Source organism: Bufo bufo, chromosome 8 (genome assembly GCF_905171765.1).
Source record: "Bufo bufo chromosome 8, aBufBuf1.1, whole genome shotgun sequence".
NCBI lineage: Eukaryota > Metazoa > Chordata > Amphibia > Anura > Bufonidae > Bufo > Bufo bufo.
This window is the reverse complement of record NC_053396.1, coordinates 212,281,380-212,295,012: the sequence shown is the minus strand read 5'-3', so window position 1 is coordinate 212,295,012 and position 13,633 is coordinate 212,281,380. Positions and strand designations below refer to the sequence as shown.

The following is a 13,633-nucleotide window of genomic DNA, read 5'->3' as shown; positions in this document are numbered from 1 at the left end:
CCTAACCTGGGCCATGGCAGTGAGCGTGTTGGTTACTAGCCACTAGACAGCCAGGGTAGAAGATGTGCTCTCCTGTGAGATCCAAATTCAAGTCCATAGAAAAAGCTATGAAAAAGTGAAGTTGAAAGGGTAGGCCAAGAATGGAGCATTCTGTGTTTTTCTTCCTAAAAGTTTGCCAAACATTGATTCAGCACTTCACTGTTCAAGCAGAATGGAATACAACAGGGAAAGTGTTGGGCTGATTTCGAGTTGGGAAAACACCCTCCAGGCCAGCAAAATGGCAGAAACAATTGCAAAGACCTACATAGGCATTTATATTTACAAGGCCATTTTATGTGACTCTCACAGCAGTTTCATTACAGTTCCTTAAAGTGAATGTTGACGTCAGTGAAGCAGTATCAACAGGTGAAGATTTCAAAGTTGGCACTTCAAAACGAGTAAGCAAATAAAGATGCGCTTTTCCCTGACCGGGAATCGAACCCGGGCCGCGGCGGTGAGAGCGCCGAATCCTAGCCACTAGACCACCAGGGAAGGGTTGTCACAAATAACACCTGAGAAGAGAAGCAAATGGAGTGTCTGAATGCCATCAGCTGAAAGCCATCGTCCACTAAGCGGTTGGAAAAAGGATAACATTTTTCCTGAAAATCCTTCACCAAGGCTTAGAATCAACTACAAGCTGCGGGAACTAAGGTAAGGTTGGTACGGATGTGCCACAAGTCCATCCCTTTGTTGAAATGTACAGCGTAATGCCGAGGAGCAGTTAAAGATCTAAAACGTTTAAGAGTCTGAGAAAATTACAAGCAAGGTGTCTCTGAATGGGGTACCTAACCTGGGCCATGGCAGTTAGCGTGTTGGTTACTAGCCACTAGACAGCCAGGGTAGAAGATGTGCTCTCCTGTGAGATCCAAATTCAAGTCCATAGAAAAAGCTATGAAAAAGTGAAGTTGAAAGGGTAGGCCAAGAATGGAGCATTCTGTGTTTTTCTTCCTAAAAGTTTGCCAAACATTGATTCAGCACTTCACTGTTCAAGCAGAATGGAATACAACAGGGAAAGTGTTATGCTGATTTCGAGTTGGGAAAACACCCTCCAGGCCAGCAAAATGGCAGAAACAATTGCAAAGACCTACATAGGCATTTATATTTACAAGGCCATTTTATGTGACTCTCACAGCAGTTTCATTACAGTTCCTTAAAGTAAATGTTGACGTCAGTTAAGCAGTATCAACAGGTGAAGATTTCAAAGTTGGCACTTCAAAACGAGTAAGCAAATAAAGATGTGCTTTTCCCTGACCGGGAATCGAACCCGGGCCGCGGCGGTGAGAGCGCCGAATCCTAGCCACTAGACCACCAGGGAAGGGTTGTCACAAATAACACCTGAGAAGAGAAGCAAATGGAGTGTCTGAATGCCATCAGCTGAAAGCCATCGTCCACTAAGCGGTTGGAAAAAGGATAACATTTTTCCTCAAAATCCTTCACCAAGGCTTAGAATCAACTACAAGCTGCGGGAACTAAGGTAAGGTTGGTACGGATGTGCCACAAGTCCATCCCTTTGTTGAAATGTACAGCGTAATGCCGAGGAGCAGTTAAAGATCTAAAACGTTTAAGAGTCTGAGAAAATTACAAGCAAGGTGTCTCTGAATGGGGTACCTAACCTGGGCCATGGCAGTGAGCGTGTTGGTTACTAGCCACTAGACAGCCAGGGTAGAAGATGTGCTCTCCTGTGAGATCCAAATTCAAGTCCATAGAAAAAGCTATGAAAAAGTGAAGTTGAAAGGGTAGGCCAAGAATGGAGCATTCTGTGTTTTTCTTCCTAAAAGTTTGCCAAACATTGATTCAGCACTTCACTGTTCAAGCAGAATGGAATACAACAGGGAAAGTGTTGGGCTGATTTCGAGTTGGGAAAACACCCTCCAGGCCAGCAAAATGGCAGAAACAATTGCAAAGACCTACATAGGCATTTATATTTACAAGGCCATTTTATGTGACTCTCACAGCAGTTTCATTACAGTTCCTTAAAGTGAATGTTGACGTCAGTGAAGCAGTATCAACAGGTGAAGATTTCAAAGTTGGCACTTCAAAACGAGTAAGCAAATAAAGATGCGCTTTTCCCTGACCGGGAATCGAACCCGGGCCGCGGCGGTGAGAGCGCCGAATCCTAGCCACTAGACCACCAGGGAAGGGTTGTCACAAATAACACCTGAGAAGAGAAGCAAATGGAGTGTCTGAATGCCATCAGCTGAAAGCCATCGTCCACTAAGCGGTTGGAAAAAGGATAACATTTTTCCTCAAAATCCTTCACCAAGGCTTAGAATCAACTACAAGCTGCGGGAACTAAGGTAAGGTTGGTACGGATGTGCCACAAGTCCATCCCTTTGTTGAAATGTACAGCGTAATGCCGAGGAGCAGTTAAAGATCTAAAACGTTTAAGAGTCTGAGAAAATTACAAGCAAGGTGTCTCTGAATTGGGTACCTAACCTGGGCCATGGCAGTGAGCGTGTTGGTTACTAGCCACTAGACAGCCAGGGTAGAAGATGTGCTCTCCTGTGAGATCCAAATTCAAGTCCATAGAAAAAGCTATGAAAAAGTGAAGTTGAAAGGGTAGGCCAAGAATGGAGCATTCTGTGTTTTTCTTCCTAAAAGTTTGCCAAACATTGATTCAGCACTTCACTGTTCAAGCAGAATGGAATACAACAGGGAAAGTGTTGGGCTGATTTCGAGTTGGGAAAACACCCTCCAGGCCAGCAAAATGGCAGAAACAATTGCAAAGACCTACATAGGCATTTATATTTACAAGGCCATTTTATGTGACTCTCACAGCAGTTTCATTACAGTTCCTTAAAGTGAATGTTGACGTCAGTGAAGCAGTATCAACAGGTGAAGATTTCAAAGTTGGCACTTCAAAACGAGTAAGCAAATAAAGATGTGCTTTTCCCTGACCGGGAATCGAACCCGGGCCGCGGCGGTGAGAGCGCCGAATCCTAGCCACTAGACCACCAGGGAAGGGTTGTCACAAATAACACCTGAGAAGAGAAGCAAATGGAGTGTCTGAATGCCATCAGCTGAAAGCCATCGTCCACTAAGCGGTTGGAAAAAGGATAACATTTTTCCTCAAAATCCTTCACCAAGGCTTAGAATCAACTACAAGCTGCGGGAACTAAGGTAAGGTTGGTACGGATGTGCCACAAGTCCATCCCTTTGTTGAAATGTACAGCGTAATGCCGAGGAGCAGTTAAAGATCTAAAACGTTTAAGAGTCTGAGAAAATTACAAGCAAGGTGTCTCTGAATGGGGTACCTAACCTGGGCCATGGCAGTGAGCGTGTTGGTTACTAGCCACTAGACAGCCAGGGTAGAAGATGTGCTCTCCTGTGAGATCCAAATTCAAGTCCATAGAAAAAGCTATGAAAAAGTGAAGTTGAAAGGGTAGGCCAAGAATGGAGCATTCTGTGTTTTTCTTCCTAAAAGTTTGCCAAACATTGATTCAGCACTTCACTGTTCAAGCAGAATGGAATACAACAGGGAAAGTGTTGGGCTGATTTCGAGTTGGGAAAACACCCTCCAGGCCAGCAAAATGGCAGAAACAATTGCAAAGACCTACATAGGCATTTATATTTACAAGGCCATTTTATGTGACTCTCACAGCAGTTTCATTACAGTTCCTTAAAGTGAATGTTGACGTCAGTGAAGCAGTATCAACAGGTGAAGATTTCAAAGTTGGCACTTCAAAACGAGTAAGCAAATAAAGATGCGCTTTTCCCTGACCGGGAATCGAACCCGGGCCGCGGCGGTGAGAGCGCCGAATCCTAGCCACTAGACCACCAGGGAAGGGTTGTCACAAATAACACCTGAGAAGAGAAGCAAATGGAGTGTCTGAATGCCATCAGCTGAAAGCCATCGTCCACTAAGCGGTTGGAAAAAGGATAACATTTTTCCTCAAAATCCTTCACCAAGGCTTAGAATCAACTACAAGCTGCGGGAACTAAGGTAAGGTTGGTACGGATGTGCCACAAGTCCATCCCTTTGTTGAAATGTACAGCGTAATGCCGAGGAGCAGTTAAAGATCTAAAACGTTTAAGAGTCTGAGAAAATTACAAGCAAGGTGTCTCTGAATGGGGTACCTAACCTGGGCCATGGCAGTGAGCGTGTTGGTTACTAGCCACTAGACAGCCAGGGTAGAAGATGTGCTCTCCTGTGAGATCCAAATTCAAGTCCATAGAAAAAGCTATGAAAAAGTGAAGTTAAAAGGGTAGGCCAAGAATGGAGCATTCTGTGTTTTTCTTCCTAAAAGTTTGCCAAACATTGATTCAGCACTTCACTGTTCAAGCAGAATGGAATACAACAGGGAAAGTGTTGGGCTGATTTCGAGTTGGAAAAACACCCTCCAGGCCAGCAAAATGGCAGAAACAATTGCAAAGACCTACATAGGCATTTATATTTACAAGGCCATTTTATGTGACTCTCACAGCAGTTTCATTACAGTTCCTTAAAGTGAATGTTGACGTCAGTGAAGCAGTATCAACAGGTGAAGATTTCAAAGTTGGCACTTCAAAACGAGTAAGCAAATAAAGATGCGCTTTTCCCTGACCGGGAATCGAACCCGGGCCGCGGCGGTGAGAGCGCCGAATCCTAGCCACTAGACCACCAGGGAAGGGTTGTCACAAATAACACCTGAGAAGAGAAGCAAATGGAGTGTCTGAATGCCATCAGCTGAAAGCCATCGTCCACTAAGCGGTTGGAAAAAGGATAACATTTTTCCTCAAAATCCTTCACCAAGGCTTAGAATCAACTACAAGCTGCGGGAACTAAGGTAAGGTTGGTACGGATGTGCCACAAGTCCATCCCTTTGTTGAAATGTACAGCGTAATGCCGAGGAGCAGTTAAAGATCTAAAACGTTTAAGAGTCTGAGAAAATTACAAGCAAGGTGTCTCTGAATGGGGTACCTAACCTGGGCCATGGCAGTGAGCGTGTTGGTTACTAGCCACTAGACAGCCAGGGTAGAAGATGTGCTCTCCTGTGAGATCCAAATTCAAGTCCATAGAAAAAGCTATGAAAAAGTGAAGTTGAAAGGGTAGGCCAAGAATGGAGCATTCTGTGTTTTTCTTCCTAAAAGTTTGCCAAACATTGATTCAGCACTTCACTGTTCAAGCAGAATGGAATACAACAGGGAAAGTGTTGGGCTGATTTCGAGTTGGGAAAACACCCTCCAGGCCAGCAAAATGGCAGAAACAATTGCAAAGACCTACATAGGCATTTATATTTACAAGGCCATTTTATGTGACTCTCACAGCAGTTTCATTACAGTTCCTTAAAGTGAATGTTGACGTCAGTGAAGCAGTATCAACAGGTGAAGATTTCAAAGTTGGCACTTCAAAACGAGTAAGCAAATAAAGATGCGCTTTTCCCTGACCGGGAATCGAACCCGGGCCGCGGCGGTGAGAGCGCCGAATCCTAGCCACTAGACCACCAGGGAAGGGTTGTCACAAATAACACCTGAGAAGAGAAGCAAATGGAGTGTCTGAATGCCATCAGCTGAAAGCCATCGTCCACTAAGCGGTTGGAAAAAGGATAACATTTTTCCTCAAAATCCTTCACCAAGGCTTAGAATCAACTACAAGCTGCGGGAACTAAGGTAAGATTGGTACGGATGTGCCACAAGTCCATCCCTTTGTTGAAACGTACAGCGTAATGCCGAGGAGCAGTTAAAGATCTAAAACGTTTAAGAGTCTGAGAAAATTACAAGCAAGGTGTCTCTGAATGGGGTACCTAACCTGGGCCATGGCAGTGAGCGTGTTGGTTACTAGCCACTAGACAGCCAGGGTAGAAGATGTGCTCTCCTGTGAGATCCAAATTCAAGTCCATAGAAAAAGCTATGAAAAAGTGAAGTTGAAAGGGTAGGCCAAGAATGGAGCATTCTGTGTTTTTCTTCCTAAAAGTTTGCCAAACATTGATTCAGCACTTCACTGTTCAAGCAGAATGGAATACAACAGGGAAAGTGTTGGGCTGATTTCGAGTTGGGAAAACACCCTCCAGGCCAGCAAAATGGCAGAAACAATTGCAAAGACCTACATAGGCATTTATATTTACAAGGCCATTTTATGTGACTCTCACAGCAGTTTCATTACAGTTCCTTAAAGTGAATGTTGACGTCAGTGAAGCAGTATCAACAGGTGAAGATTTCAAAGTTGGCACTTCAAAACGAGTAAGCAAATAAAGATGCGCTTTTCCCTGACCGGGAATCGAACCCGGGCCGCGGCGGTGAGAGCGCCGAATCCTAGCCACTAGACCACCAGGGAAGGGTTGTCACAAATAACACCTGAGAAGAGAAGCAAATGGAGTGTCTGAATGCCATCAGCTGAAAGCCATCGTCCACTAAGCGGTTGGAAAAAGGATAACATTTTTCCTCAAAATCCTTCACCAAGGCTTAGAATCAACTACAAGCTGCGGGAACTAAGGTAAGGTTGGTACGGATGTGCCACAAGTCCATCCCTTTGTTGAAATGTACAGCGTAATGCCGAGGAGCAGTTAAAGATCTAAAACGTTTAAGAGTCTGAGAAAATTACAAGCAAGGTGTCTCTGAATGGGGTACCTAACCTGGGCCATGGCAGTGAGCGTGTTGGTTACTAGCCACTAGACAGCCAGGGTAGAAGATGTGCTCTCCTGTGAGATCCAAATTCAAGTCCATAGAAAAAGCTATGAAAAAGTGAAGTTGAAAGGGTAGGCCAAGAATGGAGCATTCTGTGTTTTTCTTCCTAAAAGTTTGCCAAACATTGATTCAGCACTTCACTGTTCAAGCAGAATGGAATACAACAGGGAAAGTGTTGGGCTGATTTCGAGTTGGGAAAACACCCTCCAGGCCAGCAAAATGGCAGAAACAATTGCAAAGACCTACATAGGCATTTATATTTACAAGGCCATTTTATGTGACTCTCACAGCAGTTTCATTACAGTTCCTTAAAGTGAATGTTGACGTCAGTGAAGCAGTATCAACAGGTGAAGATTTCAAAGTTGGCACTTCAAAACGAGTAAGCAAATAAAGATGTGCTTTTCCCTGACCGGGAATCGAACCCGGGCCGCGGCGGTGAGAGCGCCGAATCCTAGCCACTAGACCACCAGGGAAGGGTTGTCACAAATAACACCTGAGAAGAGAAGCAAATGGAGTGTCTGAATGCCATCAGCTGAAAGCCATCGTCCACTAAGCGGTTGGAAAAAGGATAACATTTTTCCTCAAAATCCTTCACCAAGGCTTAGAATCAACTACAAGCTGCGGGAACTAAGGTAAGGTTGGTACGGATGTGCCACAAGTCCATCCCTTTGTTGAAACGTACAGCGTAATGCCGAGGAGCAGTTAAAGATCTAAAACGTTTAAGAGTCTGAGAAAATTACAAGCAAGGTGTCTCTGAATGGGGTACCTAACCTGGGCCATGGCAGTGAGCGTGTTGGTTACTAGCCACTAGACAGCCAGGGTAGAAGATGTGCTCTCCTGTGAGATCCAAATTCAAGTCCATAGAAAAAGCTATGAAAAAGTGAAGTTGAAAGGGTAGGCCAAGAATGGAGCATTCTGTGTTTTTCTTCCTAAAAGTTTGCCAAACATTGATTCAGCACTTCACTGTTCAAGCAGAATGGAATACAACAGGGAAAGTGTTGGGCTGATTTCGAGTTGGGAAAACACCCTCCAGGCCAGCAAAATGGCAGAAACAATTGCAAAGACCTACATAGGCATTTATATTTACAAGGCCATTTTATGTGACTCTCACAGCAGTTTCATTACAGTTCCTTAAAGTGAATGTTGACGTCAGTGAAGCAGTATCAACAGGTGAAGATTTCAAAGTTGGCACTTCAAAACGAGTAAGCAAATAAAGATGCGCTTTTCCCTGACCGGGAATCGAACCCGGGCCGCGGCGGTGAGAGCGCTGAATCCTAGCCACTAGACCACCAGGGAAGGGTTGTCACAAATAGCACCTGAGAAGAGAAGCAAATGGAGTGTCTGAATGCCATCAGCTGAAAGCCATCGTCCACTAAGCGGTTGGAAAAAGGATAACATTTTTCCTCAAAATCCTTCACCAAGGCTTAGAATCAACTACAAGCTGCGGGAACTAAGGTAAGGTTGGTACGGATGTGCCACAAGTCCATCCCTTTGTTGAAACGTACAGCGTAATGCCGAGGAGCAGTTAAAGATCTAAAACGTTTAAGAGTCTGAGAAAATTACAAGCAAGGTGTCTCTGAATGGGGTACCTAACCTGGGCCATGGCAGTTAGCGTGTTGGTTACTAGCCACTAGACAGCCAGGGTAGAAGATGTGCTCTCCTGTGAGATCCAAATTCAAGTCCATAGAAAAAGCTATGAAAAAGTGAAGTTGAAAGGGTAGGCCAAGAATGGAGCATTCTGTGTTTTTCTTCCTAAAAGTTTGCCAAACATTGATTCAGCACTTCACTGTTCAAGCAGAATGGAATACAACAGGGAAAGTGTTGGGCTGATTTCGAGTTGGAAAAACACCCTCCAGGCCAGCAAAATGCCAGAAACAATTGCAAAGACCTACATAGGCATTTATATTTACAAGGCCATTTTATGTGACTCTCACAGCAGTTTCATTACAGTTCCTTAAAGTGAATGTTGACGTCAGTGAAGCAGTATCAACAGGTGAAGATTTCAAAGTTGGCACTTCAAAACGAGTAAGCAAATAAAGATGCGCTTTTCCCTGACCGGGAATCGAACCCGGGCCGTGGCGGTGAGAGCGCCGAATCCTAGCCACTAGACCACCAGGGAAGGGTTGTCACAAATAACACCTGAGAAGAGAAGCAAATGGAGTGTCTGAATGCCATCAGCTGAAAGCCATCGTCCACTAAGCGGTTGGAAAAAGGATAACATTTTTCCTCAAAATCCTTCACCAAGGCTTAGAATCAACTACAAGCTGCGGGAACTAAGGTAAGATTGGTACGGATGTGCCACAAGTCCATCCCTTTGTTGAAACGTACAGCGTAATGCCGAGGAGCAGTTAAAGATCTAAAACGTTTAAGAGTCTGAGAAAATTACAAGCAAGGTGTCTCTGAATGGGGTACCTAACCTGGGCCATGGCAGTGAGCGTGTTGGTTACTAGCCACTAGACAGCCAGGGTAGAAGATGTGCTCTCCTGTGAGATCCAAATTCAAGTCCATAGAAAAAGCTATGAAAAAGTGAAGTTGAAAGGGTAGGCCAAGAATGGAGCATTCTGTGTTTTTCTTCCTAAAAGTTTGCCAAACATTGATTCAGCACTTCACTGTTCAAGCAGAATGGAATACAACAGGGAAAGTGTTGGGCTGATTTCGAGTTGGAAAAACACCCTCCAGGCCAGCAAAATGGCAGAAACAATTGCAAAGACCTACATAGGCATTTATATTTACAAGGCCATTTTATGTGACTCTCACAGCAGTTTCATTACAGTTCCTTAAAGTGAATGTTGACGTCAGTGAAGCAGTATCAACAGGTGAAGATTTCAAAGTTGGCACTTCAAAACGAGTAAGCAAATAAAGATGCGCTTTTCCCTGACCGGGAATCGAACCCGGGCCGTGGCGGTGAGAGCGCCGAATCCTAGCCACTAGACCACCAGGGAAGGGTTGTCACAAATAACACCTGAGAAGAGAAGCAAATGGAGTGTCTGAATGCCATCAGCTGAAAGCCATCGTCCACTAAGCGGTTGGAAAAAGGATAACATTTTTCCTGAAAATCCTTCACCAAGGCTTAGAATCAACTACAAGCTGCGGGAACTAAGGTAAGGTTGGTACGGATGTGCCACAAGTCCATCCCTTTGTTGAAATGTACAGCGTAATGCCGAGGAGCAGTTAAAGATCTAAAACGTTTAAGAGTCTGAGAAAATTACAAGCAAGGTGTCTCTGAATGGGGTACCTAACCTGGGCCATGGCAGTGAGCGTGTTGGTTACTAGCCACTAGACAGCCAGGGTAGAAGATGTGCTCTCCTGTGAGATCCAAATTCAAGTCCATAGAAAAAGCTATGAAAAAGTGAAGTTGAAAGGGTAGGCCAAGAATGGAGCATTCTGTGTTTTTCTTCCTAAAAGTTTGCCAAACATTGATTCAGCACTTCACTGTTCAAGCAGAATGGAATACAACAGGGAAAGTGTTGGGCTGATTTCGAGTTGGGAAAACACCCTCCAGGCCAGCAAAATGGCAGAAACAATTGCAAAGACCTACATAGGCATTTATATTTACAAGGCCATTTTATGTGACTCTCACAGCAGTTTCATTACAGTTCCTTAAAGTGAATGTTGACGTCAGTGAAGCAGTATCAACAGGTGAAGATTTCAAAGTTGGCACTTCAAAACGAGTAAGCAAATAAAGATGCGCTTTTCCCTGACCGGGAATCGAACCCGGGCCGCGGCGGTGAGAGCGCCGAATCCTAGCCACTAGACCACCAGGGAAGGGTTGTCACAAATAACACCTGAGAAGAGAAGCAAATGGAGTGTCTGAATGCCATCAGCTGAAAGCCATCGTCCACTAAGCGGTTGGAAAAAGGATAACATTTTTCCTCAAAATCCTTCACCAAGGCTTAGAATCAACTACAAACTGCGGGAACTAAGGTAAGGTTGGTACGGATGTGCCACAAGTCCATCCCTTTGTTGAAACGTACAGCGTAATGCCGAGGAGCAGTTAAAGATCTAAAACGTTTAAGAGTCTGAGAAAATTACAAGCAAGGTGTCTCTGAATGGGGTACCTAACCTGGGCCATGGCAGTGAGCGTGTTGGTTACTAGCCACTAGACAGCCAGGGTAGAAGATGTGCTCTCCTGTGAGATCCAAATTCAAGTCCATAGAAAAAGCTATGAAAAAGTGAAGTTGAAAGGGTAGGCCAAGAATGGAGCATTCTGTGTTTTTCTTCCTAAAAGTTTGCCAAACATTGATTCAGCACTTCACTGTTCAAGCAGAATGGAATACAACAGGGAAAGTGTTGGGCTGATTTTGAGTTGGGAAAACACCCTCCAGGCCAGCAAAATGGCAGAAACAATTGCAAAGACCTACATAGGCATTTATATTTACAAGGCCATTTTATGTGACTCTCACAGCAGTTTCATTACAGTTCCTTAAAGTGAATGTTGACGTCAGTGAAGCAGTATCAACAGGTGAAGATTTCAAAGTTGGCACTTCAAAACGAGTAAGCAAATAAAGAAGTGCTTTTCCCTGACCGGGAATCGAACCCGGGCCGCGGCGGTGAGAGCGCCGAATCCTAGCCACTAGACCACCAGGGAAGGGTTGTCACAAATAACACCTGAGAAGAGAAGCAAATGGAGTGTCTGAATGCCATCAGCTGAAAGCCATCGTCCACTAAGCGGTTGGAAAAAGGATAACATTTTTCCTCAAAATCCTTCACCAAGGCTTAGAATCAACTACAAGCTGCGGGAACTAAGGTAAGTTTGGTACGGATGTGCCACAAGTCCATCCCTTTGTTGAAATGTACAGCGTAATGCCGAGGAGCAGTTAAAGATCTAAAACGTTTAAGAGTCTGAGAAAATTACAAGCAAGGTGTCTCTGAATGGGGTACCTAACCTGGGCCATGGCAGTGAGCGTGTTGGTTACTAGCCACTAGACAGCCAGGGTAGAAGATGTGCTCTCCTGTGAGATCCAAATTCAAGTCCATAGAAAAAGCTATGAAAAAGTGAAGTTGAAAGGGTAGGCCAAGAATGGAGCATTCTGTGTTTTTCTTCCTAAAAGTTTGCCAAACATTGATTCAGCACTTCACTGTTCAAGCAGAATGGAATACAACAGGGAAAGTGTTGGGCTGATTTCGAGTTGGGAAAACACCCTCCAGGCCAGCAAAATGGCAGAAACAATTGCAAAGACCTACATAGGCATTTATATTTACAAGGCCATTTTATGTGACTCTCACAGCAGTTTCATTACAGTTCCTTAAAGTGAATGTTGACGTCAGTGAAGCAGTATCAACAGGTGAAGATTTCAAAGTTGGCACTTCAAAACGAGTAAGCAAATAAAGATGCGCTTTTCCCTGACCGGGAATCGAACCCGGGCCGCGGCGGTGAGAGCGCCGAATCCTAGCCACTAGACCACCAGGGAAGGGTTGTCACAAATAACACCTGAGAAGAGAAGCAAATGGAGTGTCTGAATGCCATCAGCTGAAAGCCATCGTCCACTAAGCGGTTGGAAAAAGGATAACATTTTTCCTCAAAATCCTTCACCAAGGCTTAGAATCAACTACAAGCTGCGGGAACTAAGGTAAGGTTGGTACGGATGTGCCACAAGTCCATCCCTTTGTTGAAATGTACAGCGTAATGCCGAGGAGCAGTTAAAGATCTAAAAAGTTTATGCCGAGGAGCAGTTAAAGATCTAAAAAGTTTAAGAGTCTGAGAAAATTACAAGCAAGGTGTCTCTGAATGGGGTGCCTAACCTGGGCCGTGGCAGTGAGCGTGTTGGTTACTAGCCACTAGACAGCCAGGGTAGAAGATGTGCTCTCCTGTGAGATCCAAATTCAAGTCCATAGAAAAAGCTATGAAAACGTGAAGTTGAAAGGGTAGGCCAAGAATGGAGCATTCCCTTTCGTCCTAACCAGCAGCACAAGTGGGGTATTCGCCCCTGTGAAGCTGGTCAGGACAGGCGGAATTTTTGCTGAATAAAATTCTGCATCCCAAGTAATTAATTAATTAACTCCCCCCTCCTTATATAGGCCGCCCTACACAGGGCTAGTTGCTTTTTATTTTGTCCTGTGTGTTGGTCTGACAGGCATGACTCTATTCAGAGTCTCTCCCTTACTAGTTTGGGGAGAAATTTGCTAAATTTCTGCAGGTTATGTTGCCTTATGTTATAAACTTTCTTTTACAGGTTCAGGCAGAGGACGGCTGTCTCCTGCCTTTCTGGGAGCGTAAGTAGGTGGATATCCTGGCTGTAGTAGCCGGTAAGTAGACAGGGAAGTGCGCACAAAGCGGAGCTGTGGAGCTCCCTTTCCCCTGTCCCCGCTCCGCTCCTTCCGCCCTCCTCCTACCTCCTCTGTAGTATGCAGCCGGCCCTGAGATCGCGTCTCAGCTCCGGTGTGTCGGACGTCGAAACCGGAAGTGCGTCACTGTCACTTCCGGTCCGCAACTTAGATCGGCGCCGCTATAGAATACAGCTCAGATTGCTGCATTATGCTTGCAGAGCAAGGGGGAGGAGGGAATGGGGTTAAGTTCCAGCAAGAAACTTCTATTTTTATAAGTTAGTCCCGCAGTGTGGTGCCTGGACATTGCTGGAGGAGGAGCTGTTGCTTCCTCCTCCCCCCGCCCTCCCCTTCCTGCTATATAAGGCCAGGTTGCTGGCTGGGTCAGTGTTGCACTCAGTTTCTGTGTGCAGCTGACCTTGACAGTTGGCTGATCCAGTGTCCTACTCTGATCAGAGGGCTCAAGGTTGCTCAGAATTCTTAAAGTGATGACGTCACCTTCTCAGGGTAAGATGGACGTCTGGGCTGGGCCCTTTTTGGGGGCGTTGGAACCATTTTTTTGTTAATGCTTACTTCTTTTCTTAGGAAAAGCCGCCCACAAGCAGAAGCACCTGGCTTGTTCCAGTTGTGGCACCCCGTTACCCGATGCCTACGAATTTCATCGCTGTCCAGGCTGCCGCCCTAGGCCAGCTAATCCTGAGCCGACAGTCGTAGAGATGTTTTCTTG

At 45.1% G+C, this 13,633-nt stretch overlaps 15 non-coding genes across 15 annotated transcripts; all 15 read right to left on the bottom strand.

Annotated features, from left to right (window-relative positions):
- Positions 1-459: 459 nt before the first annotated feature.
- Positions 460-531, bottom strand: TRNAE-CUC. Its single transcript has one exon. It is a non-coding gene; the product is annotated as a tRNA-Glu (tRNA).
- A 751-nt stretch (positions 532-1,282) lies between these two features.
- On the bottom strand, positions 1,283-1,354 carry TRNAE-CUC. The gene has a single exon. It is a non-coding gene; the product is annotated as a tRNA-Glu (tRNA).
- Positions 1,355-2,105: 751 nt separating this feature from the next.
- On the bottom strand, positions 2,106-2,177 carry TRNAE-CUC. The gene has a single exon. It is a non-coding gene; the product is annotated as a tRNA-Glu (tRNA).
- Positions 2,178-2,928: 751 nt separating this feature from the next.
- On the bottom strand, positions 2,929-3,000 carry TRNAE-CUC. Its single transcript has one exon. It is a non-coding gene; the product is annotated as a tRNA-Glu (tRNA).
- Positions 3,001-3,751: 751 nt separating this feature from the next.
- TRNAE-CUC lies at positions 3,752-3,823 on the bottom strand. Its single transcript has one exon. It is a non-coding gene; the product is annotated as a tRNA-Glu (tRNA).
- Positions 3,824-4,574: 751 nt separating this feature from the next.
- On the bottom strand, positions 4,575-4,646 carry TRNAE-CUC. The gene has a single exon. It is a non-coding gene; the product is annotated as a tRNA-Glu (tRNA).
- Positions 4,647-5,397: 751 nt separating this feature from the next.
- Positions 5,398-5,469, bottom strand: TRNAE-CUC. Its single transcript has one exon. It is a non-coding gene; the product is annotated as a tRNA-Glu (tRNA).
- A 751-nt stretch (positions 5,470-6,220) lies between these two features.
- On the bottom strand, positions 6,221-6,292 carry TRNAE-CUC. The gene has a single exon. It is a non-coding gene; the product is annotated as a tRNA-Glu (tRNA).
- Positions 6,293-7,043: 751 nt separating this feature from the next.
- TRNAE-CUC lies at positions 7,044-7,115 on the bottom strand. Its single transcript has one exon. It is a non-coding gene; the product is annotated as a tRNA-Glu (tRNA).
- Positions 7,116-7,866: 751 nt separating this feature from the next.
- Positions 7,867-7,938, bottom strand: TRNAE-CUC. The gene has a single exon. It is a non-coding gene; the product is annotated as a tRNA-Glu (tRNA).
- Positions 7,939-8,689: 751 nt separating this feature from the next.
- TRNAE-CUC lies at positions 8,690-8,761 on the bottom strand. Its single transcript has one exon. It is a non-coding gene; the product is annotated as a tRNA-Glu (tRNA).
- Positions 8,762-9,512: 751 nt separating this feature from the next.
- TRNAE-CUC lies at positions 9,513-9,584 on the bottom strand. Its single transcript has one exon. It is a non-coding gene; the product is annotated as a tRNA-Glu (tRNA).
- Positions 9,585-10,335: 751 nt separating this feature from the next.
- TRNAE-CUC lies at positions 10,336-10,407 on the bottom strand. The gene has a single exon. It is a non-coding gene; the product is annotated as a tRNA-Glu (tRNA).
- A 751-nt stretch (positions 10,408-11,158) lies between these two features.
- TRNAE-CUC lies at positions 11,159-11,230 on the bottom strand. Its single transcript has one exon. It is a non-coding gene; the product is annotated as a tRNA-Glu (tRNA).
- A 751-nt stretch (positions 11,231-11,981) lies between these two features.
- On the bottom strand, positions 11,982-12,053 carry TRNAE-CUC. Its single transcript has one exon. It is a non-coding gene; the product is annotated as a tRNA-Glu (tRNA).
- Positions 12,054-13,633: the final 1,580 nt, after the last annotated feature.